The following is a 12,276-nucleotide window of genomic DNA, read 5'->3' as shown; positions in this document are numbered from 1 at the left end:
GCCATTTGTGTGTCTTCTTTGGAGAAATGTCTGTTCAGATCCTTTGCCTATTTTAAAAATTGGGTTATAGTGGTACCTCGGTTTTCGAATGTAATCCGTTCCGGAAGACTGTTGGAGTTCTGAAACATTCGAAAACCAAGGCATGGTTTCCCTATAGAAAGTAACGCAAAATGGATTAATCCGTTCCAGACCTTTAAAATCAACCCCTAAAACTGCAAATTCAGCGTGAATTTTACTATCTAATGATACTATAGATCCATAAAATTTATGGCATTCGTAAACTGAAATGTTCGTCAACGGAGACGTTCGAAAACTGCGGTACCACCGTATTTGCTTTTTGTTATTGAGCTATAAGAGTGATTGACATTTTCTGGATACACATTCTTTATCAGTTTATTATTTGCAAATATTTTCTCCCATTTTGTGGATGGCTTTGACTTTCTTCATGGTGTATTTGCAGCCCAAGAGTTTTGAAGCTGATAAAGTCCAGCTTACCTGTTTTTGTCTTTGTCACTTGTGACACTTTATGACACTGTGTCATAGCTAAGAAAACATTGCTGAATCTGTGGTCAGAAAGAATTATTCCTATGCTTTATTCTAAGAGTTTTATAGTTGTAGCTCTTAACAATCCACTTAGAATGAATTTGTACATATGGTGTGAGGTAGGGCTCCAACTTCTGTGTGTTTTTTGCATGTAGATATGCAGTTCTCCCAGCACCATTTGTTGAAAAGATGATTCTTTCCCATTGACTTATCTTGGCTTCTTGTGGAAAATCACTGGTAATGGTTTCCTTTTGGGTTCTCAGTTTTACTCCACGGTTCTACTTGTCTAGCCTGTGTGAGGTCTAATGTAGCCTTTCCTCTGTGCTGGAGAACCTGAGGCCCTTAGAGGTGGCTGATGGGCCCTGTCCAGCTGCGGAGCACCGTGTATAACTCAGTCTGAGGCCCACCTGCCTGGTTCACGTGGCCACTGGAGATGGTTTTGCTGCGGAAATTGTTCAGCGCCTGAGCCGCGCGGGGCCTGGTCTGCAAAGTGTAGCCTAGTCACAAGAATGGATTTACTGAGAGTGTCTGCAGAGCATACGACTGCTCAGAACCTGCCTGCTGCACCCTCTACATAACCCTCAGGCATGTGACATTACCATCTCCATTTTGCAAAGGGGACATGGGCTCGCAGAAATGCAGTGACCATCCTCTGTCATGCAGGATGGAAAGGAGATGGCATCTGAGCCTCCTTCCAACCACAGCAAAGCCACTGTGCTCTGCTCTGCACCGGGCCCCTGCTGGTTGTCATCGGTACTGGCTCTGCAGCGTGCCACGTTGTGGGGACAGGGTCATCTGCTCAGTCACCCTGTGCCACCAGAGAGGGCCGAGCTTCTCCCTGTGCGGCCCCACCCGTGTGCACACAGCAGTGTCCTCCCTTCCTGCTTGACGAGATGTTTAACCAGCGGAGTGCATTTATTTACTTGGGCCACAGAATTTGGAGAAATTGGGTACAAACCATGAGCTTCGACTTGGGCTATGGAGAGGGGGACACGGCGTGACCCGAGACCGATGGGTGCCGTCCACCGTCCTGGCATGGCTCCCCCACCTTGTGGCCTCGCTTCGTTTTTCCTCCATGGAATGAACAGTTGGAATTAGAGATCCTCCTATGTGCTCTCACTTTAAAATTCAGTGGCTTGTAATATGAATAAGTGATTTTCTCAACTGTATTAACGAAAGGTAGAAAAATGGCAGTAACGCTACTGTTTGAGGCACAGTTGGAATTCAATTTTTCAGGAAATATGATAAATTATAGAATTTTCAGAATGACATTGATAAGAGATTGACAAAGTTATGTGCCTGTCATTGAGAAGTTATTTCCCATTTTAGGATAAATTCCCATAAACACGTCCAAGGGGAAAGATTGTTGAGGATGCCATCAGTAACTTGCTAAAAGACACTGAGTGCCCGTCTGCATTTCGTATTGTGAGGATATTATCATCTTGGTCATCTCTTAGGTTACTGGGAAAGCTCGTGGTGACATTGTGGGTAGTATTAAACATTGACGTGTCCAGCGTGAAGGCCCTTCGTGCCTCGGGAATCTTGGCGTCTTCAAATATACAGCTCCCCTTTTCCCCTGGCTTGCTCCAAAGGGCTCCCCATGAGGCTAGCCCAGCGAGAAGAATTCCGCCAGCAGGAGAGCCCTCCTTCTAAGGCCTGTTTATTCCACAGGGGGACAGGGCTGAGCCTTTGTCTGTTAATGTTAAATGTATTGTGTTCTTGTGTCTGTTTCCATAAACAACATTTACTTGGGAACGGTAGAATCTATAAAAGAGGAAGACGCTGTGGATTTCATACTCCCCACTTTGAAATACCACCATTGAAGCTTTTCTATGGTCACCTCCTGTGGGGACAGAGTCCCAGAGAGCAGTTTCCAGACTCTTGGCCTCACGTGGGAAGGTACTGGCGGGTAGTAGATGGCCGTCAGCTGTGACTAGTTGGCCATCAGCTATTACCAGTTCGCCAGTAGCCACTAATATAACTGCCGTGGCTACACTAGTGGGTTGGTTGGTTGGCAGAGAAGCAGACTGCGGATTGTGGCTAGCAAGTGGGGTTAGCAAGCGTGGATGGTGGATTGTGGATCGCGTGGATCCTACTTCCTGTGTCTCCACCCCAGCCTCCAGCGAGAATATAGTGGTATGACTCTCCTACCTATGGCTCCGTGGGTGTTCCTTTTTGGCCTCGCCATGTCCTGTGTTCTTATGTGGGGAGCGGGACCAGAGACCCCGCGTGCCACCTCACTGTTCACATGCCGGCACGGACATGTGCAGGGACACACATGCAGACACACACGTTTGCTGTCCATATACTGTCAGAGGACAGGTGTGAGTGTGTGGTGTGCAGTTTTCACCCACTCTGAAACGTTAATTACAAGTAGATCCTTGCAGAGCTTCTGGGCTCTCACACTGCCTGGACTCATTCGTGTGTGGTGTCCACAGCACACGCATGGCGTTTTCCTCGCAGGCCCTGCTCTGGGTGTTTGAGCTGCCGCTGACGTCCCACCGTTGAAGGAGGCAGCATCTGAGCACACAGCTGTGCGGTGCCTCGTGTTCTCGGGAGCTTGTTCCAAGTGCAGATGCTCAGCCGTGGACGGATGGCAGGTCTGCAAGCACCGTGACGGACCTGCATTTCCATTTTCACGAGGTTCCTAGAGACACAGGTCCTGCAGCCTGAGGGACGTTGGCCCGGCCAGGCTGGGTGCGCAGGCAGGAGCAGCTGCCTCCAGCTGTGGGAAAGGCTCGGGGGCTGCCAGCCGGCGTGACAGAGCAGCAGGGCTGTGCTCTCTGCAGCGCTGTCGCCCTGGGGGCCAGGCCCGCTCCTGCAGTGTGCCCCTGGGGCAGGCGGAGCGTGGCAGTGCTGTTGGGACGGGCCGCAGGTCCTGTCAGCACAGCTTGTTTTACTCAGATGTGGGGTGTGCAGACCCCCGGGCGCTGTGGGTGTCGGTGGAATGTGGGAGCTGAGGCACAGATTTATGAATCCAGTGCCTGTCGTGTAAGATGGTGTGTGGGGACTGTCTCGTTACAGTGACACAGCAGGGTATGTACGTGCTGGTCACGTGAGAGAGGGTCACTAGTGCCACGCATTCTGGGAGGTGGGGTCACTGCGGCTTTGCACCGGCAGCAGTCACCCTGACCGCCTCTCAGCTTAGACCTGTTCCTCTCCCGCGAGTCCCGCCGCACTCAACACGGTCCGACTGTGGCCCCCTCACCTCGGAGCTGGCACAGCTAGGGAGGCCTTTTGTTTTCACGGCTGCCATGCTGTGAAGTCATGAAAGCAAGGAAGCTTGGCCACATAGTACGCAGGTGCTCACCGTGGGACGCCCCCCGGGATGCAGAAGGTGCAGCCAGCGCCCACAGCACACATGTTCGGCAAGGTCATGGCACACGTCCCCTCCTGCTCGGGCAGCTGTGTTGGGCGCTGAGCTCCCTCCCTCCCGTGTCATGGCCGTGGACACATCGGGCTCGCCTGGGTCTGGCGTCCGACCCTCGGCTCTCACATTTGTCGGCCCCCCACGTCAGTCCACCACGTCCAATGGCTCCTTCAAGGTCGACGTGTCACCCTGCCTTCCTGTCTCTTCCTTTTCCCTTCATTTTCTCACCCCTTTACTTCTTCCTTCTTACCACAGGTACTAGGACGTGTTTTCATGAGGTGCCAAGTGCTGCGTGATGTCAGAGTTAAGTGGCCTGTGCTCCCTGCCTCTGAGCCCCAGGGACGAAGTCCTGTGTAAGGCAGTTTCAGCATGGATTGCCCTCGGGAGAAGTCGCACTGAGATTTCGAGGGGGGTTTGGGGAGGGGAGGAGAAGCAGTCTGGGTGAGGGAGAGGAGTCGGGCTCTCCGGCAGCTCGACTGCTGACAGGGCAGTGTCGTGAGGAAATGCTATGTCGGGACGGCGCATGTGGGGGCCTCGCCTGGTGAGTGGGACACCTGATAAATGCGCCTGGTTAGTTCCTGGCGGGTTTTCTGGGGCTTGATGACGTGGGCTTCGTCATAACGTAATAGCACTGGCTTCAGAATGCTGTCAGCGTGGCCGACATGCACCCTGTGAAAACGCGGCGACAGATTGCACCCGAGAGCAGAAGCACTTGCCTTCATTCCTATTTTGTGGTTCAACCTGTTGTCTCTCCCCGATGCCTGTCTCTGGAGCAGACCAAGGCTGCCCAGGCTGCACAAACCCACAGGCCCATCAGGAGAAAAGGAATGGGAAGGAATTCGTGCGTTTGCTCACAGTTCGTCTCCCCATAGTTACTGTGTGACGAAGCCTGAGCTTTCATTTGTATGTGTGTTTGTTTGCAGGTGCAGGCAGTAAAACATACATTGCTGTTTGTATTTTTGCAATAGTGAAGTGAGTTTTGTGTTTTGTGATTTTGGGTTATTCAAAAGAATCAAAACGTGGGTGAGGTACAATCCCCGTACATGCTGGGTGGAGTCTTCTCCCCGGTTGCACAGCGAATGCCCTTGGTCAGGTTGCTGGGTGTTGTCTGGCCTCAGGCTCCCAGGCTACAAAACGCCTCATGTCTACTCCGCACAAGTGAGCTCATGGACTCGGAAGGCGGGACCACTGCCAGCCTGTCTGCCCCAGAGGAAGTGGTCAGGACGGCGGGGGTAAGCCCTGCACTGTCCTGTCCAAGCCACCTAGTGGTCACTGAAGCCAGTCATGGGAAACATAGGCAGTGACATGCGTGGCTGCCACTCAGCGGATGGTGAAACTGCCTCAGGACAGTGGCAGGGGGCCCGGTGCCCATGGCCGGTCGGTTGGCGTGAAGGCTGCCGCAGGAAACGGGCAGTCCCGGGGCTGAACTGGGCAGGGCCCACAATCCTGCCTGACGTGCTGGGAGTGAGCTGACATGTCGCCATAGCAACCACGCGAGTAATGTAGCACGTTGGCCATCAGCAAAACATCATTTTATTATTTAAGAGCCGAGACTTTACTCTTTTATTTTTCATTATCATCACTGTAGTTTTTTCCCTTTTAACAGAACGAGTTCCTATCCTATTTATAAACACTTGTTCCTCGGTGCTTTTAGAGCAAGTGCTACTGGGTTTATATTCTTCAAACGATCAAAAGAGTCCTTTTGAGGAATATTAACTTTTATGTAGGTCTTTCTGTGTAAAGAAGTCTGTGTGTGGTAAGTGCTACAACAAACTTGCTGTTCCACTTGCTTGTTTTCCTGGTTTCGGGTTTAACATTTGACTACGGGGAGCTGTTCGTCATCCAGAGTGCTGAAATTGGAGGCTTGTAGTTCGCTGCAAAGTGTTTCTTGGAAGGTTCCTGTATTTATTTGTTTTTTTCTTTTCCTGGTTTGAGCACATACGCATACATACTGAGGGGCTCAGGAAAATCCCCAGTGGTTGTGTATATAGTCACACACAGTGTTAAAAATTGCGTTGCTCTTTTAGTGTCTGTATTAAGTGACTGAGCTTGGTTCTTAGACAAAAATCTTAGGTTTGTAACTACAAACTGTTAGGCATTTTAGGCTCATTTTACCATTATATAAATATGAATTTTTGGATCAAAGGTATCATTAAGGTAAAATTCACTGTATATTATAAAACATATTTTTGCAAATATTTATATTTCTCAATGCAGTTCCATAATAATACAAAAAGTAAATAAAAAATGAACAATAACTTGTCATTCCCCTCTTGGATTGTATGCCTAGGATTTAGGGTTTTACTTTATGTTAGTTTTATGCTAGTTATTATACTGGTCAAGAGTTTTTTGAAAACAGAGCAAACGCCTCCCAAATAATTAAATTGTAGAGAAAAACCATAACTTACCTAGAAAGATTTTTCATTACCAAATGTTTTCATTAAATTTTTTTGAAAACAACTTAAAAGAGTAAAATTGTTTTATAAAAAGCAGTAGGACAAAGTGGTAACAGCATTCTTCCCACATGACACACAGAATAGCTTGTTCTTCAAGCATTAAATTGCACGTACAGAATTAAATAGTTGCCCCACAGCAACAAATGTAGAGGTGTCTCATGCTCAGGAGGACAGTTACAGATGTGTGATACGAGGTGTGATCAAAAGATATGGTGAATGTTTAAAATAAAAAAATTATTACAGTAAAAGACACATCGGCATTAATCCCCTCAAACTACCCCCCTTGCTTCGAACACACCCCATCGTTCTTGCCACTTTCTGAAGCAGTTCTGGAAGTCCTCTTTCCTGAGTGTCTTTATGAGCATGTAAGAAATGATGTGCATAGAAAACAGCCTGAAAAATGGCAAACGATTTGATCTTCCATCATGACAACGCTCCGTGTCGCACATCGCTCTGGTACAGCAATTTCTGTCAAATAAAACATTATGGTGTGTACTCATCCCTCTTATTAACCAGATCTGGCACCGTGTGACTTCTGGCTCTTCCCCAAAGTCAAAATGACCACGAAAGGTAAACATTTTGAATCGATTCAGGACATGGAGGCAGCCACGACAGAGCAACTAAAGACACTCAGGAAAGAGGACTTCCAGAGCTGCTTCAGAAAGTGGCAAGAACAATCGGATAAGTGTGTTTGAAGCGAGGGGGAGTGTTTTGAGGGGGATCAGTGGCAATGTGTCTTTTACCATAATAATTTTTAAATGTAAACATTTACCATACGTTTTGATCACACCTCATACACGTGTCTCAGAGGTTTGTATAGACCAACTTTCCAGACTTTTTACCAAGAATTAAATCTATGAACAGACATCTTTGGAAAAGGAGGTTATTGATAGAATTTTTTATAAGACCACTTTCTTACATGTCCAATTATGTATTGAAACTAACAATCTCAAAACATAAAGTGGCTTTGCCAGTGGTTTGGAACTTGTAAGATCTATTTTAGGTGAGACAAAAGAAGATGCGTTCATTAAAGTCTTTAGCTCCAATTTATGAAACTGACAAATTGAGTTCTATTTTTCTTTTTAAACCATAAGGACGGTGATTAGAATCATCCAAACTTTTTAGGTCTCCTCTCCCTCCTCTTTGTAATACTGTATAAATGATCCAGGCTCTCTGTCCATGGATATGTTAGGTCTTTATCTGGTTTAATGTTCATGTCAGATAATATATTTTTCCATTTAAATTTTGTACTTATTACTCAGAGTCCAAATGCATTATTTAATAGTCCTGTTGGCATACGTTTCCCATCAGAAATCTAAAGCCAGTGTCTTTCCTTGCTCAGTGCCAAATTCTCTTCTATGATTCTGAAAACAGCCCAGGGCTGCTCTCTCTTCAGTGGGCCAGCATCCAGATGCACGTCAGGAAGGCTTCTGCGTGGGGAAGACAGTGTGGGGAGAAAGCCCCAGTCTCACAGATTGCACTGCATGGCTTTGGGCATCGTGCTTCATCTCTCTGGACCCAGCTTCTTCATATGTACATGTAAGGGGAAGTAACACCTGCTTGAGTACAGACAGAGTCATTGGAAAGAAGGCTATGAGCGGGTCTTAGTCTTGACAAGCGGGACGTGGCGTGGTCCCGGGGTTGACAAACGGGACGTGGCGTGGTCCCGGTGTTGACAAGCAGGACGTGGTGTGGTCCCGGGGTTGAGAAGCGGGTAGAGTCTTGTCCTGGAGGGAGAGCACAGCATTGCAGGCATATGCGTTCAGTCTCCACCAAGTGAGCAGCTCAGGCCATCCCTCTATTGTGTCACTTCTTATGGCAACTCATTGTAACATTCAAGGGTTTTAAAAGTTATATTGACGTGTCCGGAAAACCTATCCATGCTGTTTTTCATTATAATTGTTGATTCAGTGGGTTTAATCTAACGTGGAATCATTTTGCAAGAGGCCTGGACACATGGCTCACTCCACGCGTGTTTCTCGCATGCATATATGGCTCCTAGTCTATGCGTTTCAGTTTGATTTTACTTAAATATTCTGTGCATTTGGAGGACTGGACTCTTGTGGCTTACACATTTCTGTCTTCTGTGCATCCTAGCTTGCTCTCATTGTTTTCTCTTCTTTTTCCCATACTTATTTTTGTGCTTTTACTTTTAGGATTTTTCCGTGTTTTCGACGTGAATTGCAGGAGTTACTCTTTGTTGTCTCATTTGTCATAGAACCAGTATTTGTCATAGAAGAGGGTTACAACCTTGCCCTAAAGCCAGCGGGAACCCATGTCACAGCCCGGCCTGTGGCCAGTGAATGCCACTCCCAATACAGAGACTGGCTCTGCCCAGCGTGGAGCTCATGACAGTCCTGCAGCGTTGTACTGGCATCTGTCCATGTCTCCCTTGAGGCAGACAGAGCCGGACCGGAGCCACCAGGCAGGACAGTAGCCACAGGGTCACTTAGTGTCCATAGGCGTCGGACGCTTAGTTGTAGGTCGGGGTCACTGCCCCAACCTCCAACCAGCTGTAGGGAGTAAGGTGGTTATGCCGTGACACGTCGAACGGTCCCTGGTGGGCAGCTCAATAAAGCACCCCACTGAACGCTTTCTGCCCTCACTTTGTAGTGAATACACCCAAAATATGGGGGGGAAATGTCATAAGGAGAAATCCCCTTGAAGAAACTCGACACAGTGCTTGTTAAACCTGAGGACTCCTGGCCAATGACATGAGTCCAGACCCTCAGCCTGAGAAGCAGGAGTGTCAGACGTCATATTTCACCTCCAGGAATGGCTCTGGGCTGTGGGCTTATTACTGCAGCTTCACCTTCAAAGCCTGTGAGAGTGTTCAAGCTGAATGTGATTCTGACACCAGGACACGCAGGGTCCCCTTAGATACACTCACAAGTACGATGAGTTGCAGTTAGCAGTTTGTATTAATGTAGGTCAGGGGTGTCCAAACTTTTTTCAGTGGTTTTCACCAAGGGCCATATGCGGTAAAATACACAAACAGCCGGGCCACTCACTCGAGGTGAAGTATGTATTGCCTCACCTGGTTTATTTAAGTAAACTAAATATATTTTTGGAATTTGCTGTGGGCCAATTAACAATGGATTGTGGGCCGCAGCTTGAACACCCCTGATGTAGGTCATTAGGCAATGTGACTAAATTTAAATACCTCCTAATGCACGTAAATTTGGGTGGCACACAGTTTATGTTAATCCAAAGATTCAAATGCTGCATGTATTTTCAAGTTTTCTAAATTACTGTCCATTGTGAGAGTTGTGTAAACGGCATAAATCATTAATGGACTAATTAATTACTCTTTCCTTTTGTAGCTATAAATGGCATTGCCCTAAGAATCTATAGTTTATTTATTGTCTCTATAACTTACTAGTTGGACTGTCTCTTGATTCTTAAGTCCAACTCTGAAAGAAGGTTAGGAATCTCTATTCTAAACGCCAGCAAATCCTCCTGGGCTTATGCTCAGGGACCAGACAAAGAAGACGGCCTCTGTGTAGTTTTCTCGGAGGGAGATTTATTTGCAAACAGCTTGTAGCCTTTCATCTTTAAGAATTGTGACTGTTCCTTGATAACAACACTAAGGGTTAAAATGTGCCACCAGGAAGACAAAAGGCAAAATAATCTTTCATTTAATGGAGCAAAACAAAGTGCTTGTTGGGACTTTGATGTGTAAGACTGGAGAAATAAAGCGTTGGGATTCCAGCTCCCGTATTCACTGATCCTTAAATCCTTATCTGTGTCGGGACTCAGGCACAGTGTTCGTAAAGCATGGAAACTTGTGGTCTTTGTGGCTCGGCATAAATCTGTGGTTATGACAACAGTCTCGTGAGCGTGGGCTCCAGGTACACGGAGCAGCTTTGGGAGGATCGGGCAGCACAGCCAATTGTGTGGGGACACCAGATTCGGGGTGGATTTCCACTGGGCATCTTGTCCGATTTACAAAATAACAGTGGCCTCATCTTCGCTGAAACCCCTCCTGTTGTGACTGAGATGCTGCTTCACAGGAGGTGGTGGTTCTTTGTGCGTGAGAAAAAGTCTGAACCCCGTCTGGACCCCGGTGGTTCGGTTGGTGTCAGTTGGACTGAGACGCCCGGAGTGCTGGTAAAATGCTGTTTCTGGAATTGTCTGTAAGAGGTTTCCTGCGGGGATTCACGTTTGAGTTCGTGGACTGAAGAAAGCAGGTGGCCCTCCCCAGTGCGGGGCAGCCCCTGTCCACGGAGGGTCTGAGCACAAGAGAGAGGGGCAGGAAGGAGGACTCTCTCCCTGCTGAGCTGGGGCGTCCTCTCTGGCCCTCAGCCGTCGGAGCTCCTAGTTCTCGGGAAATGGGACTCAGACTGTTACAGCCCCAGCTTTCCTGGGGCTGCAGCCTGCAGCTGGAAGGCCGTAAGACTTCCAGCCCCCATGTCATGTGAGCCAATTCCTGTACTAAGTCTGCGTGCTTATCTGTGCCCTATTGGCTGTGTTTCTCTAGACAACTCTGTCTGCTGCTGGACCCAGCACAAAGCCACACACTAGGGAATGACAGCAGTTCTGGAAGCTGTTGGAACGCCTTAAACCTGGCAATGGAGTTTTCAGATGGCGTTTGAAGTTGCCTGCTCAGCAGTTCTCAAGTCTTGGGTGGCACAGTGACGACCCAGACCGTGGTGTGTGGTTACTGGTTTGGGAGGGTCCGTTAAAAGCCAGTTTTGCATTCGTCACCTGAGGGGCAGGAATTTACGGTCCTAGTAGACTTCCTCTGACCACTTCTAACGAAGATGGGCATCTGTAGACAAATGAAAATCAGCTGCCGAAGGACGGCCCCTCGGAGCCCAGGGTTGGAAGTGACGGGCACGATGACATGACTTCATCGTGTGACCTCAACCTTTGAACGTCAGTTGCCCTTGATGAGAATACCTACCTGTGTTTACCTCAAAAGAGCTAACAGACCTGCGTGTTGGCAGCCCCGCTGTTCCTTGGTCTGTGGACACGTCGCGCGTCTTTGACTGTCACAACGTGGCCTCCTTTGTGGCCGCTGTGGCCTCCCATGTCTCATCTCAGATCTGTAATTAATTCGTTTCCAAACAAGGTGACATTCTAGGGTTCCAGGTGGAGTGAATTTGGGGGATACTGTTCCGCTCACACTGTGTTAACGGTGATGTCCCCACAGAGTGAAACACCTGACGTTTCAGCACGCATGACGGGCGCCTCCTCTCGTCTGAGAGGGGCCTGTGAGCTCCCTGTCTCTGTCCCATAGACCCCCGAGATCCGGCCTGAGGTCGCTCCTTGACAGGACTCAGATGGGCTTCCTGCCCTGTGAGGTCACGCAGGAGAGGGCACCTGATATTCCACTTTGTGTGATGACATCATGGGCTGTGCATGGATTTCAGTGGGGCACTCTCACAGCCCCTCCCCGGGGCGGGAGCAAACCCACAGCCCCATCTCCCTCAGTGGGCATGGTGGCTGGGAACTGGTCAGGTGAGAACTGAAACCAGTGGAAACAGGACCCCTCCCAGTGTCCTGGTGGACCCACAGATGCATTCCCCAGGGGACCAGCGTGGCTCCGTAACCCCAAAGCCTTCACCCACCAGCCAGTGTTAGTGATGGTGAAAGGGTCGACGGAAGCTGCCTTTTCTGAGATAACTAGTTAGATCGCTAGAGTAGTGGAGGGGACATTCCAGAAGATTGCATTGTGGAAATCTGCCCAAATGCCTCCTTCACATCTCCACGTGGAGACTCAACTTTGGGTGTCTTTCCTTGTACTTGATTCTCACCAGTGCTTGCTTTGTGGCACAGATGATGACGAAACAGTGCCAGATAGACCTCGGGTCATTGGCTGTCCAGGTAGAGAAGTCTGGGTGGGACCGGTCGCATCCGGGCCTCGGCCTGTCCTGGTTTGGTTCCCTCCCTCCCACCAGGAGT

The 12,276-nt window shown here is 48.6% G+C and overlaps 1 protein-coding gene across 4 annotated transcripts in view; it reads left to right on the top strand.

The window, feature by feature from the left end:
- DLGAP2 (DLG associated protein 2) overlaps positions 1 to 12,276 on the top strand; it is a 451,130-nt gene that overhangs the window by 144,965 nt on the left and 293,889 nt on the right. The window lies entirely within an intron of this gene.

The sequence above is a fragment of the Rhinolophus sinicus genome, chromosome 16 (genome assembly GCF_057876585.1).
Source record: "Rhinolophus sinicus isolate RSI-liver-muscle chromosome 16, RSI-T2T, whole genome shotgun sequence".
Classification (NCBI taxonomy): Eukaryota; Metazoa; Chordata; class Mammalia; order Chiroptera; family Rhinolophidae; genus Rhinolophus; species Rhinolophus sinicus.
This window is presented reverse-complemented; position numbering and strand designations above follow the sequence as displayed.